Raw genomic sequence first — 15592 nt, 5'->3', positions numbered from 1 at the left:
CTTGTATGGACACCCGGTGCGAGGCCCGCTCAGCCTAGTCAAAGAAGGCTGGGAAATGCCCCCTCTAAAGAACACTCCAGATGTTTTCAAGTACCTCCTAACCCTCCGCAACCAGACCAGAAGGTTCAGAGAGATGGCAAAAGCAAACCTGGAGGCCAGTCAGGAGGACATGAAAAGGTGGTACGATCAAAATGCATCCTCCATCGAATTTGAACCCGGCCAACAAGTGTGGGTAATGTCTCCCACCGAACCATGCGCCCTGCAAGACAAATGGACGGGGCCCTTCAAAGTAATCGAGCGCAAGAGCCCTGTCACCTATCTCATCGATATGGAATCTTCCCGAAACCCTCTCCGGGTCCTCCACGCTAATAGACTGAAACCCCACTTTGTACGCTCCGAACTCAGTCTCCTGATGGCAACCGACAATGGAACCGAGGAGGACTCCGAACCCCTTCCTGACCTCCTACGGTCACGGGAGAAGGACGGCTCCGTGGACGGGGTCCGACACTCGGAGGCCCTCACCCTGGAACAGCGCCAAGACTGCCGAGTCCTCCTGCTCCAGTTCTCCACCCTGTTCTCCCTCACCCCAGGGGTCACCCCCTGGTGCTTACACGACGTGGACACTGGAGACAGTCCCCCTATCCGCCATCGGGCCTACCGCGTACCAGATCGGGTACGGGCCTGCATCCAAGAGGAGGTGGCCAAGATGCTCACCCTCGGGATCATCGAGCCCTCGGACAGCCCCTGGGCCAGCCCAGTGGTACTGGTCCCCAAAGCGGCTGCCCCCGGCGCCACGCCGGAGCTCCGGTTCTGCGTCGACTACCGGGGCTTGAATGCGGTCACCAGAACAGACGCACACCCCATCCCCCGAGCAGATGAACTAATCGACCGCATGGGAGCTGCCCGCTACCTCAGCATCTTCGACCTGACAGCGGGCTACTGGCAGATCGGTCTCACACCCCGGGCCCAAGAACGATCGGCATTCTCTACCCCTGATGGCCACTATCACTTCAAGGTCATGCCATTCGGCATGAAGAATGCGCCAGCAACATTTCAGCGGCTCGTAAACCAGGTCCTGGCCGGACTCGAAGGATTCAGCGCCGCCTACCTGGACGATATCGCTGTGTACAGCCACCACTGGTCCGACCACCTCCACCACCTCCGAGAGGTGCTACAGGCCCTCCAACGAGCTGGCCTCACGATCAAGGCCAGCAAATGCCAAATTGGCCAGGGGTCCGTGACCTATCTCGGGCACCAGGTGGGAAGCGGTCTGGTGGCCCCTCTGCAACTCAAGATCGCTGCCATCCAGTCGTGGCAGTCCCCCATCACCCAGACCGAGGTCCGCGCCTTCTTGGGACTCACAGGCTACTACCGACGGTTCGTGAGGGACTATGGTAGCATCGTAGGGCCCCTCACGGAACTCACCTCCAAAAACCAACCAAAGGAGGTCAACTGGACCCCAGACTGTCAAGCGGCCTTCGAGAAGCTGAAGGCCGCCATGTGCTCCGCCCCGGTGCTCCAGGCCCCCGACTACAGCCGGGAATTTATCGTCCAAACAGATGCCTCCGACCATGGCGTTGGGGCAGTCCTTTCCCAGCTGAACCCCGAAGGACTTGACCAGCCAGTGGCTTTCATCAGCAGATGGCTCCTGGCCCGAGAACGACGATGGAGCACCATCGAGAGGGAGGCCTTCGCCGTGGTGTGGGCCCTCAAAAAGCTCCAGCCTTATCTCTTCGGCACCCACTTCCGGGTCCAGACCGATCATCGACCCCTGCAATGGCTCATGCAGATGCGGGGGGAAAACCCGAAACTACTGCGTTGGTCAATCTCCCTGCAGGGGATGGACTTCACTGTGGAACATCGACCCGGCCAAGACCACACCAACGCGGATGGCCTGTCCCGCTTTTTCCGCCTCGACGAGGAAAGTCCCCAAGAAGATGGGTGACTCTCCCCGCCTTCAGCTGGGGGGGACGCATGTTGGACAGGCCACATGAGGGGCTCGCTCCCTCCCCGCAGGACAGGGCCCGGGCCACCGTCAGCACCATTGCCCGGCCCAGCCGCCATCTTGGACACGGCACCACGCGGCCGTGCGGCCTCAGCCCGACCCCAACCCTGGGCCTGGCCAGGCCCCGACATCCCGGCACCACCCTCCACCCAGGAGGTGAACGGCCCACTTGGCAGGTCAATGGGAGTACGAAGTGTCGATGGCTCTCCCCCGCCAGGTGCCGAGCACCCCCAGCCTCCTCGGGCGCTGGCTCCACCCCCCTGCTGGGTGTCTGGACTCCCTCATCCCAGACCTCCCGACCTCCAAGAGCGAGGGTCCGGACATCAAAGGGCGCCAGACCTATAACTGAGGCAGCCCCAGGACAGGAAGGCAGTTGTATCCTGGAGTCGAGAGACACCGCGACGAACTCATCCTTGACGGACTGTTGGCGCTGCCACAGCCCTGCCTTGTGAACTATTGTCCTGCCTGCTGGCGCTGTCGCGGCCCTCTGCAACCTTCATCCTCGTGGGACCTGCTGGCGCTGCCGCGGCCCTCTGCAACCTTCATCCTCGTGGGACCTGCTGGCGCTGCCGCGGCCCTCTGCAACCTTCACCCTCGTGGGACCTGCTGGCGCTGCCGCGGCCCGTTGCAACCTGCATTCTCGTGGGACCTGCTGGCGCTGCCGCGGCCCGTTGTAACCTTCATCCTCGTGGGACCTGCTGGCGCTGCCGCGGCCCGTTGCAACCTGCATTCTCGTGGGACCTGCTGGCGCTGCCGCGGCCCGTTGTAACCTTCATCCTCGTTGGGACCTGCTGGCGCTGCCGCGGCCCGTGCCACCTACGACCTCTTCGGGACCTGCCGGCGCTGCCGCGGTCTGACCCATCCGAACACCGAGCTCGAGGATTGTGAGCTATCACCGTTACACACCCGTACCCGTGGGTACCAAGACTGTCCCGCTACCCCCTTCCCTTACTAGAGACTAGAATTGAGAGGATCATCGTGTCCTGATCGCCCTGTATCGTACCACTCTACTACCCGAAGTGCCTATAAAAGGTGTTACCATAAGCTTTGTGTGGTGTCCATCTGTGGGGGGGAAGTTACCTGTCTGTGCGATCACTGTGCTCGGCCGACCCTCCAGGTCCCCGTCTAACAAACAGCACTCTGCACTCAACAGCACTCTGCACTCAACAGCACTCTGCACTCAACAGCATACAGCACGCAACAGCACTCTGCACTCAACAGCACACAACACTCTGCACTCAACAGCACTCTGCACTCAACAGCACTCAACACTCTGCACTCAACAGCACACAGCACTCAACAGCACTCTGCACTCAACAGCACACAGCACTCTGCACTCAACAGCACACAGCACTCTGCACTCAACAGCACACAGCACTCTGCACTCTACAGCACTCTGCACTCAACAGCACACAGCACTCTGCCCTCTACAGCACTCTGCCCTCAACAGCACTCTGCACTTAACAGCACTCTGCCCTCAACAGCACTCTGCCCTCAACAGCACTCTGCCCTCAACAGCACTCTGCCCTCAACAGCACTCTGCCCTCAACAGCACTCTGCCCTCAACAGCACTCTGCCCTCAACAGCACTCTGCCCTCAACAGCACTCTGCCCTCAACAGCACTCTGCCCTCTACAGCACTCTGCACTGTACAGCACTCTGCACTGTACAGCACTCTGCACTCAACAGCACACAGCACTCAACAGCACTCTGCACTCAACAGCACACAGCACTCAACAGCACTCTGCACTCAACAGCACACATCACTCAAAAGCACTCTGCACTCAACAGCACACAGCACTCTGCCCTCAACAGCACTCTTCCCTCAACAGCACTCTGCCCTCAACAGCACTCTGCCCTCAGCAGCACTCTGCACAATACAGCACTCTGCACTCTAGAGCGCTCTGTACTCTACAGCACTCTGCACTCAACAGCACTCTGCACTCAACAGCACTCTGCCCTCAACAGCACTCTGCACTGAACAGCTCACAGCACTCTGCACCCAACAGCACACAGCACTCTGCACTCAACAGCACACAGCACTCTGCACTCAACAGCATACAGCACTCTTCACTCAACAGCACACATCACTCAAAAGCACTCTGCACTCAACAGCACACAGCACTCTGCCCTCAACAGCACTCTTCCCTCAACAGCACTCTGCCCTCAACAGCACTCTGCCCTCAGCAGCACTCTGCACAATACAGCACTCTGCACTCTAGAGCGCTCTGTACTCTACAGCACTCTGCACTCAACAGCACTCTGCACTCAACAGCACTCTGCCCTCAACAGCACTCTGCACTGAACAGCTCACAGCACTCTGCACCCAACAGCACACAGCACTCTGCACTCAACAGCACACAGCACTCTGCACTCAACAGCATACAGCACTCTTCACTCAACAGCACACAGCACTCTGCACTCAACAGCACCTAATGCTTATAGAGTGGTCTGTATTCCGGTTTGTACGGAGGACACATGGGTTGTCGACAAAGGGAAAGAAGGAATGGAAAGCAACAAAAGTGCCCAAACGCCTTGGATGGCATCCCTATGAGGCAAAAAGGGGCCTCGGAGAGGCTCTGTGGCACTGGCATACGTATAGTGTACAGGGGCCACTTTTTACAGACGCCTCACCTTGAATCCAACTGGTACAGAGTTTGAGGAGGATAGCATAACCTCACAGCGATCACACAATGAGCCAATGGAGAGCCCAGGATTGAAACTGAACATGGGGCCAACACTGGGGTTTAAGATGCCAAGGAAAAAGGCACAGGTGGGATTAAATGCACAGAATGCTCGTACATTTATTGTTTAAGCGCTGAGGTATTTCACAGGTACGGAGTAAGTGTTAGGAGGCTCAGGCAGGAAGGGTAGGGTTCACTTCATCCAGTGGGTTCTCTACTGTGTAACCCAGACACCAGGCTAGAGGTAATTTGTTAAAGCTTTTGCAATAAATTATAAGAAACACACCTCTGAGAAGCACCAACATTTTTTTTTTCATTTGAAGCACTGATACCCAGTAAATACCCAATACAGGAGATAACAACAATATTGAAGTAAAGTAAAGGACTGGGATGCGGCCGTGCAGGAGGGACTAGCACAGAGTTCAGGTCTGGGAAGGTTATTGACGGAGGACGAGTGTCTGCTCACAATTTGGAAGGCGTGTGGGGCCCTTGGGTTTCTGTGGCTGAATACATGATTTTGTTTAGTTGTGTCTAAATATGTTTTCCTGTCCGTAGAGCCTCCCCCTGCACCCGAACAACGCACGCAGAATAAATTATTATCTTGAAATAATATCACTGTAAGTAATCTCTGTGACCCCCCCCATTTCTCACATGTGGTCCTGTTTTAGATCTAAAATAACCTTTTTTTATGGATGTTACGTTAAAGCAAACATATTTCTCTGCAAATTGTCTGTAATCGACACTCACACACCACTCAGAAAATTAAATCAAAGGAAAACGCAATTGAAAACAATCTGTTTAAAGAATTTTTCTGGGGCATCAGGGCAAGGTCTCTGCAGAACAAAGCTGGGTGGAATCAGTGTGCGCAATATATAATTGTACTACTGTGACTGGTATGGTAGAATTGCTGCAGCTGATACAGTGGAATTCTTGATCCGGAGTTCGTCCGGCTTCTTGCCCCGTTCACCTTTTCAGCAGTGTTTAAAAAGCTCCATTTGTGCCCGTGCCGGGTGGCAGAGGGCATCTAAATACCACGCCTACTTGCCTCTGGCAGCTTTGCCGAGGGGGTTGTGTCTCCTCCCTGCTGCTTGTCGCTATCAGCTGCCATTTGTTGGAGGGCTGCCCACCCAGCTGTGCAGAACGGGATCTGACAAATTAGGCTTGGAAGGAGCCACTCATAGACGGCTGGGGGCTGCTTGCTGCTGGGCTCAGGCACACTGGGTGCGTCGGTGGGGCCGTGCAGGAGGGACTAGCACGGAGTTCAGGTCTGGGAGGGTTAGTGACGGAGGACGAGTGTCTGCTTACAGGTTTAAAGGCGCGTGGGGTTCTCTGCTTTCTGTGGCTGAATTGCAAGATTTTAAAACAACACAGTATGATAAAATGTAATCTTCAAAAAACCGATAAAATATAATCTCGAAAAACGGACATACATTAAGCAGCTGCTAATACAACAAGGAAGCTGCGCGCTGAGCGCTGCAGAATTGTGAACGCGCCCGTTCACTAACGGAGGCACCCTGACAGCTCCTAATTATAATTTATGTACTTCTTTGCGCGAGCACGAACGAAATATGCCCAAAATGGCGGAACAAAACTACATTTACCCTATCACTTCAAGCCTATTAAAACGAAAACACAAGGAAGACGAATCACTGACCAGATGACAGAAAACGCTAAGGAATGTGTGGAATTCCTCTCACCAAGGCCCTAGGAGATACTTCTTCTTTTTTTTCTCCTTTAACATTAGTTCTCGAAACTCCTCCCAGTTTCACTGGGAGGAGTCAGTCCGAGCCCTAACAAGCAGCCGCTATGATGATATCAATATGAAAGCAGAGGAATGTGAAGCGGCCGCCATGATGACAAAAATATAGACATGAAAGCGGCGGCTAGAGGAACTTTACCTGTTTGAAGCTGCTTCCTCTGCGTTGTTCCTTAGGGCATCCCCCAACATCCTGAGACAGTGTTCTCGTAGCTGTAAACAGTAGTCAGCATGCACCGCAATGTAAGTGAGGAAGGGGGGGTGCAATACCGGGGTCTGCTAACAGTGGAGGCCGTAGAGTGAACCTCATCACTCGGCTTCTCCGCCAGTGCTACTTCCATGCCCAGAGCGGCACAGTTACCTCTGCCGGTATTGTTGAGGAGTGATTTTTTCCAGGCGGCCCTTGCAGATGAGCTTTCTACTTTCGCCCTGCTCTCCACGTGTGCTGTGCTACAACATGAATGTGCACATCAAATTAAGTGAACACTGTGCTCAAACGAGGTGCCATTGTTAAAACCCGGGCTGCACCCTGCCCTCTCTCTGAATCACTGCTGCAAACAGCAAACACCTTTCAACCAAACCTCACACGGGTTTGCATGCTGAAACCTGCTTCTGCTCTGCACATGAGGGTAGCACGCGCTAAACGAGTCTTGCGCTTACCTGTAACAGATCATCATTATCAGGTGCATTAAACCAGGCGAATCCAACAAGACTACAACCCCCAGCATGCACTGCTCTGTGCAATGCACACACATGGAGCTGGAGACAAGGGTAGGAACCAGCCCCACCTCTGCGGAATATGCAGCCCCCCCGAGAGTCCTACTCACCGGCCTCGCAGCAGCCCCGGCGCTCAAGTGCCTTGTCCAGCGGCCACTGTACCGGTAGAGCCGAGCCGAGCCGAGAGCACTGCAGGAAGTGGCACACACATGTCCTGGGTGATTCTCGGTGCCGGATGTGCTGCACCTGCTCCTGCAGAGCAGGACTCAGCGGACTCTCCCCGTTCCACCCGGTCACTGCCTCTGCCGTTCCACCCGGTCACCGGGGCCGGGCTCCTCCGCTGCCCGCGGCCTCCTGCCTCCCACTGGCACAGCAAAACGGACAGGCTGTGTCACCCAGTGGCGCCGATGGAGTACAATGGGGCTTTGCGGGGGGTGGCCGACCGGAGGGAGGCTCGCCCCCCCGGGGATTTTGGGGCTCCGGGAGGAAGGGGAGGGGTACAAGGAGGCAGGACACAGGAAGGACTTTTTGGGCTGGTTGGGCTGGGTGGCAGTCTGTTGGGCTCCTTTTGGGCTAGGGGGATACATAAGCGGCCATTTTAGGTCACTTGTCACCATTAGTTGGGACAGTGACACAGCAGCCGGTCTAGGTTAGGAGTTTTTGCAGCCGGTCTAGGTTAGGAGTTTTTTGTGGTGGAGTTAGAGTTTTCTGTTAGTGTGGCAGTCGTTTAGGTGCTGTGTGTAGTTGGAGGAAGAGCGCTTTAGACTCACTTGGTTTCGTGGCTGTTTGTGTTGGCGGCGGTCGGTGACGCGGAGAGCAGGCGAAATGGCGGCGGAGGATATGTCTGATCCGAGGGTGCGGGAGGCTCTTCGCTTGCTGGGAGAGGCCGGGAGGACCGATCTGTTGCGCACCGGAGTGCGGGTAAGGCCACCACGGCGCGCTGCTGATGGCGCCGCGGCAGCTGTGGCGGCCTGTGACCCACCGCGGTCACGTGTGCAGAGGGGGGAGGGGGCGGGAGCCGCGAAGAGGGCGGCGCGAGGTGGCGGACTCATGGCGGCTGGGGCGCCGAAGCGCAAGAAGGCTCCGGGGAAGAAGCGCGGTCCGTGCAGGAAGGCACCGCTGGTCTTTGTGGGAGATGCGGTAGGGTTGGGGGAGGGCGGACATGACGGGTGGGCGGGGGGGAGGGCCCTGAAGGAGCGGGAGCGGAGGTAGTCGGGGGTGTAGGGCCTGCTAGTGACGCGAGGGAGGGGGTGGGCGAGGGACGCGAGGGGGGAGGGGCCGGGGGCCTGGGGATACTGGTGGTAGAAGACGGGGGGGGTTTGGAGGGGGAAGGGGGCGAGGGGCTGTTGGAGGGGGGGCAGGGGGGTACAGGGGAGGCGGGGCACGGTGTTTTGGAGGGGGTTGGGGGGGTTTCACCGCTGCTCATTGAGGAGACAGAGGGGGAGGAGGAGGAGGGGGTGGGGGGTGAGAGTGGGCAGGAGGTGGTGGACGATGAGGAGGAGCAGGACAACCCGATAGGTGGTGGATTGGTATCCCTGGGTGGGGGTCGGGGGGTGCTGGGGGGAGGGGGTGCGCAAGGGGGTAGGAGGGTGCAGGTGGGGGGTTGGGGGATGCGCCGGGGGGTGGGGGAGGAAGGGGGTGGGGAGAGGTTTTTTGGGGGACGTAGCGGGGGTGCGTATAGTTTTGAGGGTGCGGGAGGGAGCAGCAGGGGGGATTTGCGTGGGTGGGGTGGGTGGGGGGATGTGGGGGGAGGACAGTGGGGCGGCCCGGGCGGGGTGGGAAGCTGGGGGTGGGGGGAGAGTGGGTGGGGGGGTCGCCCGGCGTGGAGGGGCGGACATTCTGCGACAGGGGGGAGAGGCGGTTGGGAAGGTAGTGGTGATGGTTATGCCCCGGCTTGCTGGACTTCCCCGTTTTTCTCTTGGCAGGAGCAGTGGGGGAGGGGCTCGGGTGAGCAGCATGCGGCTCCACCCCGCCGAGTGGATGGGCCGGCTCTGCCTAGTACGGGCGGTCGCGCTCCAACGAGGGACCTGGGGTGGTCGGAGCGAAGATGGACGGAAAGCAGATCTCCAGAGCCCCCCTCCCGATGGGTCGATCCGGCCGCCGGGGGACGGGGATGGAGCAACATGGCAACGGTTTCTTCTGCTTACCAACATGAGGGTAGACGGAGAGTGAGTGTAGATCTGGGGGCCTTGATGACGGAGTGTAGGGCCAGAGCAGGGTTGAGTAGGGTGTCTCCTGGTAGGATTGTGGCGGCAGAAGCAGTGAGTGCGGAGTTGGAGTCGGAGGAAGACGGGGAGTTGCAGGAGGACGGGGAGGTTTGTAATGTTGTTGCCAGTGTTTTGCAGGAATGCCCCCGGCAAGTGGTGCCGCGAGTGACGGCCCCCCCTGTGGATCTGGTTAGGCGGCGGGATCCGGTGAGGACGCCAGGTAAGACCAGTACGGGGTCGGGGAGTGGCTTGGGCACGCCTCAAGGAGGCAAGGCGGGGGGTAGTGGTGTTGGAGGACACCACGTGTCAGTGGGGACGGATGCGGAGGGTGGGGATACGGTGAGACTGGTGAAGGGTAGGTATGTGATGGATGCCGGCGTGTGTACTGAAGCGAGTTGCGGCTCGGCGGGGTCGGGCGAGTCCTCCGGTGCGTTAGTGGCGGCGAGTGGTGGAGCGACGGGGAGCGGCGAGGGCCCGGTTGCGGGCGCGGCGGCGGGGATCGCGGGGACGGCCGGGGGGTCAGGTGGAGCGGCTGCGTCGAGTGTCGGGGGGAAAGAGAGCTGCGACGTTCTGGTGAAGAAATTGCCGTACATGGGAGTGGCGAAGCCGTTGGGGGCGCATTTGTCTTTGGCGACCAGGGAAAAGATTTGGAAGGGGGAGTATGTTGAGATATTTAGGTTACTACACAGGGAGTTGATGGCAAAAGAAGGGTCAAAGGAGGAGGAACAGGAATTGGCACGGCGGCCGAGGGTGCCGGTCACTATTGAGAACTGGTCAGCGGCATTCTTAATCTATGCGAGCGTTTATTGCGAGAAGTATCCTGACCGGGCGGTGGCGCTTTTCAAGTACATGGACGTGGTACGGAGGGCGCAAGTGACTTACGGCGGCAATGCGTGGTCGCATTACGATGAAGAGTTTCGGGCGCGTATGGCGTCGGACCCGGAGGCGAAGTGGGGGGAGTTGGATGCGGACCTTTACCAGCAGACGATGAGTGGGGCAAAATTTGGCCGCACGATTTACACGGCCAGTGGTTTGCCACTGACTTCCACGCCCTTTTCGGCTCGCCCCACCCGTGGGGGGGTGGGGCCGGGGGGAGCCGGGAGCTTCCAGAGCGGGGGGCCCTGTTGGGACTTTAACAGGGGTTCCTGTCTCCGGCAGACGTGCAAGTTTAGGCACGAGTGCTCCTCGTGTGGTAAAAGACATCCCGAATCGCGCTGCTGGGGGCTTTGGGGAGGCCCCTCACAGGGTCAATTCCCGGCTCCCGGACCCGGCAGGGGGAGAGGGGGGGGTAGAGGGGGGGCGAGTACCTTGGGAAAAGGCTCGTACTCCGGTTAGGCTGGATCGGTTGGAACCACTCTTGGAGGTGTATCCGCGGGCGGATGATGCGTCGGTGCTGCGTCGAGGTTTCAGGGAGGGTTTCCGGTTGGGGTACGAGGGTCCGCGGATTGCTCGTTGGGCGGAGAACCTGAAGTCTGTGAACGCGCACAAGGGCATCGTCCGGGAGAAGCTTTTTAAAGAGGTGAGAGAGGGGAGGATGGCGGGACCTTTTGTGGTGGCACCTTTGGAGGATCTGATCATTTCGCCCATTGGTGTGGTCCCGAAGAAAGAGCAGGGTCAATTCCGCTTGATTCAACATCTCTCGTGGCCGGAGGGCGCGTCGGTGAACGATTTTATATCGGCGGACTTGGCGTCGGTGTCCTACTCGTCCGTGGACGTTGCGAGAAAACTGGTGACGACGGCGGGACGAGGGGCGCTCATGGCAAAATGCGATGTGAAATCGGCGTTCAGGTTGCTGCCGGTTCACCCGGAGGATCATCAGTTGCTGGGAATACAGCTGGACGGGTTGATTTTCGTGGATAGAGCGCTTCCGATGGGGTGCTCTGTGTCATGTGCCTTGTTCGAGCGATTCAGTTCCTTCTTGCAGTGGGCTTTTTCCTGGCGCACAGGCTCTGAGGCGATTACGCATTATCTGGACGATTTCTTCCTGGTGGGTACCCCTGGTTCAACGGACTGCCAGCAGCAGCTGTGTAGTTTTATGGACTTAATGAAGTACTTGGGGGTGCCTTTGGCGCCAGAGAAGACTCAAGGGCCCAGCACGGTGCTGTCGTTCCTCGGGATAGAGCTCGACTCAGCGGCCATGGAAGCACGCCTGCCGGAGGACAAGAGGTCGGCAATGGTAGTTCTGGTGAGGGACATGTTGGCAAAAAGGAAGGTGTTGGTGCGAGAGGTACAGGTTTTGCTGGGGCACCTGAATTTCGCGTGCCGAGTGGTGCGGGCGGGGCGGACTTTTTGTCGACGGTTGGGATTGGCGTTGTCTAGGCTGTCGATGCCTCATCACCACGTACGGTTGCCGGCGGGCGCGCGAGAGGATCTGTGCATGTGGTTGGCTTTCTTGGAGAGGTTCAACGGTGTTCCCATGGCGCCGCCGGAGGAGTGGGAGTGGGACGTGACAATGTCGTCGGACGCGGCGGGAGTCGGCGGTTTTGGACTCTACTGGGCGGGTCGGTGGTGCGCGGAACAGTGGCCGGAGCGATGGCAAGCGGGGGGGAGAAGCATTGCTTTTTTGGAGTTGTTCCCGCTGGTGGTGGCTGTGACTGTGTGGGCGCGCGAGTTGGCGCATAGGCGCGTGTTGTTCAAGGTGGACAATATGTCGGTGGTGCAGGTAGTGAACCGGCAGTCTGCGAGAGAACCTCAGGTGCTGAAGTTGATGCGCGTGTTTGTGTTGAGGTGCCTGGAGAACAATATCTTGTTTCGAGCACAACATGTGCCAGGAGTGGACAATGACATTGCTGATGCTTTGTCTCGTCAACAGTGGCGGAGATTCCATGGGCTAGCCACGGAGGCGGAGGCGGTCAAGACGAAGGTGCCGGAGGAGATGTGGTTAGTGGGAGAGCGCGGGTCGTTCGATTGGTGAGGTCATCTGTGGCGGTGTCTACGTGGAAGAGTTATGAACAGGCCTGGTTGGAGTTTCTGCGTTTTGGAGCGGTAAGGCAGCGGGACAAGTGGCGTCGGGAGGAACAGGTGGTACAATTCATGTTGGGATTGATGGACAGAGGTTTGGCGAGAGTGACTATTGCGGGCAAACTGGCGGGAGTGGCGTTTATGGGTAAACTTTGGTGGGGCTATGCTCCCTCGGCGGGGGAATTGGGAGGGCGTCTTTTGGAAGGTTGGGAGAGAAAGAAAGGGGCCCGGGTGCGGCAGAGACGGCCTATTACGGAGGCGATGCTGGAAGGATTGTTGAATTGAATGCCGGTGGTGTGTAGAGATCAGGAAGAGGCGGTGCGGTTTTCCACATTGATGTCGTGGTTGTACTTCGGGGCCTTTAGGGTATCAGAGCTGGTGGGTTTGAAGGGGCAGGCGGGCGTCAGGTGGGGGGACGTGGAGTTCAGGGGCAGGGAGGTTGCCGTGCGGCTGCGACGTTCCAAAACCGATCAAAGGGAGAGGGGCACGTGGGTGGTACTGGGGCCAGGGGACAAGGAGGCGGTGTGTCCAGTGGCGTGGGGACGGCGGTTAGCGGCCGGGGGAACAGAGGCGGGTACGGAGGTTTTTGACAGGGGTGAGGCGGGACGTGTGACGGCCGCGCAGTTGTTATGGGTCCTGCGGCACGCCCTGCGGTCCATGGGTGAGGATCCTAAAGACTTCGGGACACATTCCTTCCGCATCGGGGCGGCGACGGAGGCGGCGCGCCGGGGTTGGGGGAAGGAGGACATTAAGCGGTTGGGGCGCTGGAAATCGGATTGTTTTAAGACGTACGTCCGGTTGCGAGGGGTGGCGGTGGAATGAGAAGGGGTGCGGACTTGGTACTTACATGTGTCTCTTTTCAGGTGCAGTGGCGGGGCCTACGGTGGCGGCAGTGTCCATTTATGTGGTGGGACATTCTTTTGTTAAAAGAGCGGAAAAGGCCGAATGGGAGAAATGCAAGAATCTGAACCTGGAACTAGACGAACAGTTGTTTAGGTGCCATTGGAGAGGAAAAGGGGGTATGCGTTGGCACGAGTTGGTGCCGGTGTTAAATAACATTGTTCGGAGTGGGGTGTGCCCGGATGTTTTAGTGGTACATCTGGGTGAGAACGACCTGGTGCAATGTAAGGGTTTGGCTTTGGTGAAGCAGATGCGGAGGGATCTGTTGGAGATCAAGAGACAGTGGGCAGGGTGTCACATTATCTGGTCAGAGTTCATTCCGAGGAGATTCTGGAGGGGGCTGTGAGACCTGGGGCGATTGATAGAACTAGGAGGAAGATCAACAGAGAGATGAGGACCTTTTGCGAGAAGGAGGGATTGGGCAGAATGGAACATCCGGAGTTAAAGTATGGGGCCATATATTTCTTCTTAGAGGATGGGGTACATTTGTCCAGGTACGGGATGGAACTTTATGTAGTACAGTTGAAGGAGGCGGTAGACAGGGCGATAGGGGTCAGACGGTATCCGAAGGTGCAGAGGTCCTAGGGGGGGGGGTCGAAAGTAGTAAAGGCTTTCGAGTGGCGCTTTCTCTAGTTATAATGGGGGGGGTAGGATAGGAGGAAGGAACTTTACTGGTTAGAAGGGAGGGAGTGTACATAGGGCAGAGGTTATAAAACATTGAGCCAGGCGTTTGTGTACATAATAAAGAGGTTTATGAGGTTGTTTGGGGAAATGTTTAGGGGTGGGGGTGGGGGGATTGGCAGATATGTGTTTATTTAGTTAGGCCTAGTTTTGTGCGGCAAAGGCCAAGGTTTGGGGTATGTTCAGGATGCACCTGTTTCCAATAAAAGCGGCCTTTAACACACTATATACCTGTGTCCGGTCGGTTCTTCCCCTCCCCGTCTCCCGATGGGCCCCAATGGGGCTTTGCGGGGGGTGGCCGACCGGAGGGAGGCTCGCCCCCCCGGGGATTTTGGGGCTCCGGGAGGAAGGAGAGGGGTACAAGGAGGCAGGACACAGGAAGGACTTTTTGGGCTGGTTGGGCTGGGTGGCAGTCTGTTGGGCTCCTTTTGGGCTAGGGGGATACATAAGCGGCCATTTTAGGTCACTTGTCACCATTAGTTGGGACAGTGACACAGCAGCCGGTCTAGGTTAGGAGTTTTTTGTCCCTCCCACCCTCCCTGTGGTGAAGGGATAGGATTAAGGGGTGGATAGTAAAGGGTTTTTGTTGGTTACAGGTGTGTTCTGTGGTAGGGTAAAGAGTGTGTCGCTAGGAGCAGGTGCTGGGGTTGTGTTCTCGAGGTTGGCGCTTTCTCTAGTTATAATGGGGGGGGTAGGATAGGAGGAAGGAACTTTACTGGTTAGAAGGGAGGGAGTGTACATAGGGCAGAGGTTATAAAACATTGAGCCAGGCGTTTGTGTACATAATAAAGAGGTTTATGAGGTTGTTTGGGGAAATGTTTAGGGGTGGGGGTGGGGGGATTGGCAGATATGTGTTTATTTAGCTAGGCCTAGTTTTGTGCGGCAAAGGCCAAGGTTTGGGGTATGTTCAGGATGCACCTGTTTCCAATAAAAGCGGCCTTTAACACACTATATACCTGTGTCCGGTCGGTTCTTCCCCTCCCCGTCTCCCGATGGGCCCCAACTGGTGAGAGCGGGCCGAGTAGGAGAGCGTGGGCTGAAATGCCGGAGGGAGGGAAAGTGAAAGCAGGGGGGGTGGTGTGTGTGCGAGCGCGCGCACATAGCAGTGCGGGCTCCCATGCCTATGGAGAGAGCCCCGCGTTGTGCAGCCAGAAGTGTAGAGTAACTGTGGTGCTCCGGCGGAGCCAGTCAACGTTCAGGAGGACGCCCCCCACGCAGACCGGGTGAGTGGGGGATTCTCCATTTGTGCCGATGAAGGCACAGTATTAATGTTTATTTCCAGAGCGGACCCGCCTTTGCGGGCCCCTCCAACGATGGGGCGAAAGTGAAGCTGTACGCGCAAAAGTGTAACTGCATGCTGGCTTGCCTGGGAAGCGGGATAGGTGATGTGCGTGTGGCTGTATGTGCGCATCCACACACCCCAATCGCCAAATCCCTGCATGTGACCTGGTATGTACCACTTGAGAGGCAAGTCGCTAACAATAGATCTCACTGGCGACAGTGCTTTCACGCTGCATCGCCAGGCAAGGTCCTAAAAAGAGTGTGTCCAAAGTGACTGTTGAGAACATTGAGGGGGCTTATGAAGAGGTACTGTGTGACAAGATTTCAGCCCACAGGGGTGATGGATGCATTTTAATAATTCAGAAGTGCAATTACCCACATGGGTTGGAATGCTGTTTTAA

The sequence above is a fragment of the Lissotriton helveticus genome, chromosome 7 (genome assembly GCF_964261635.1).
Source record: "Lissotriton helveticus chromosome 7, aLisHel1.1, whole genome shotgun sequence".
NCBI lineage: Eukaryota > Metazoa > Chordata > Amphibia > Caudata > Salamandridae > Lissotriton > Lissotriton helveticus.
Note: the sequence above shows the minus strand (reverse complement) of the source record.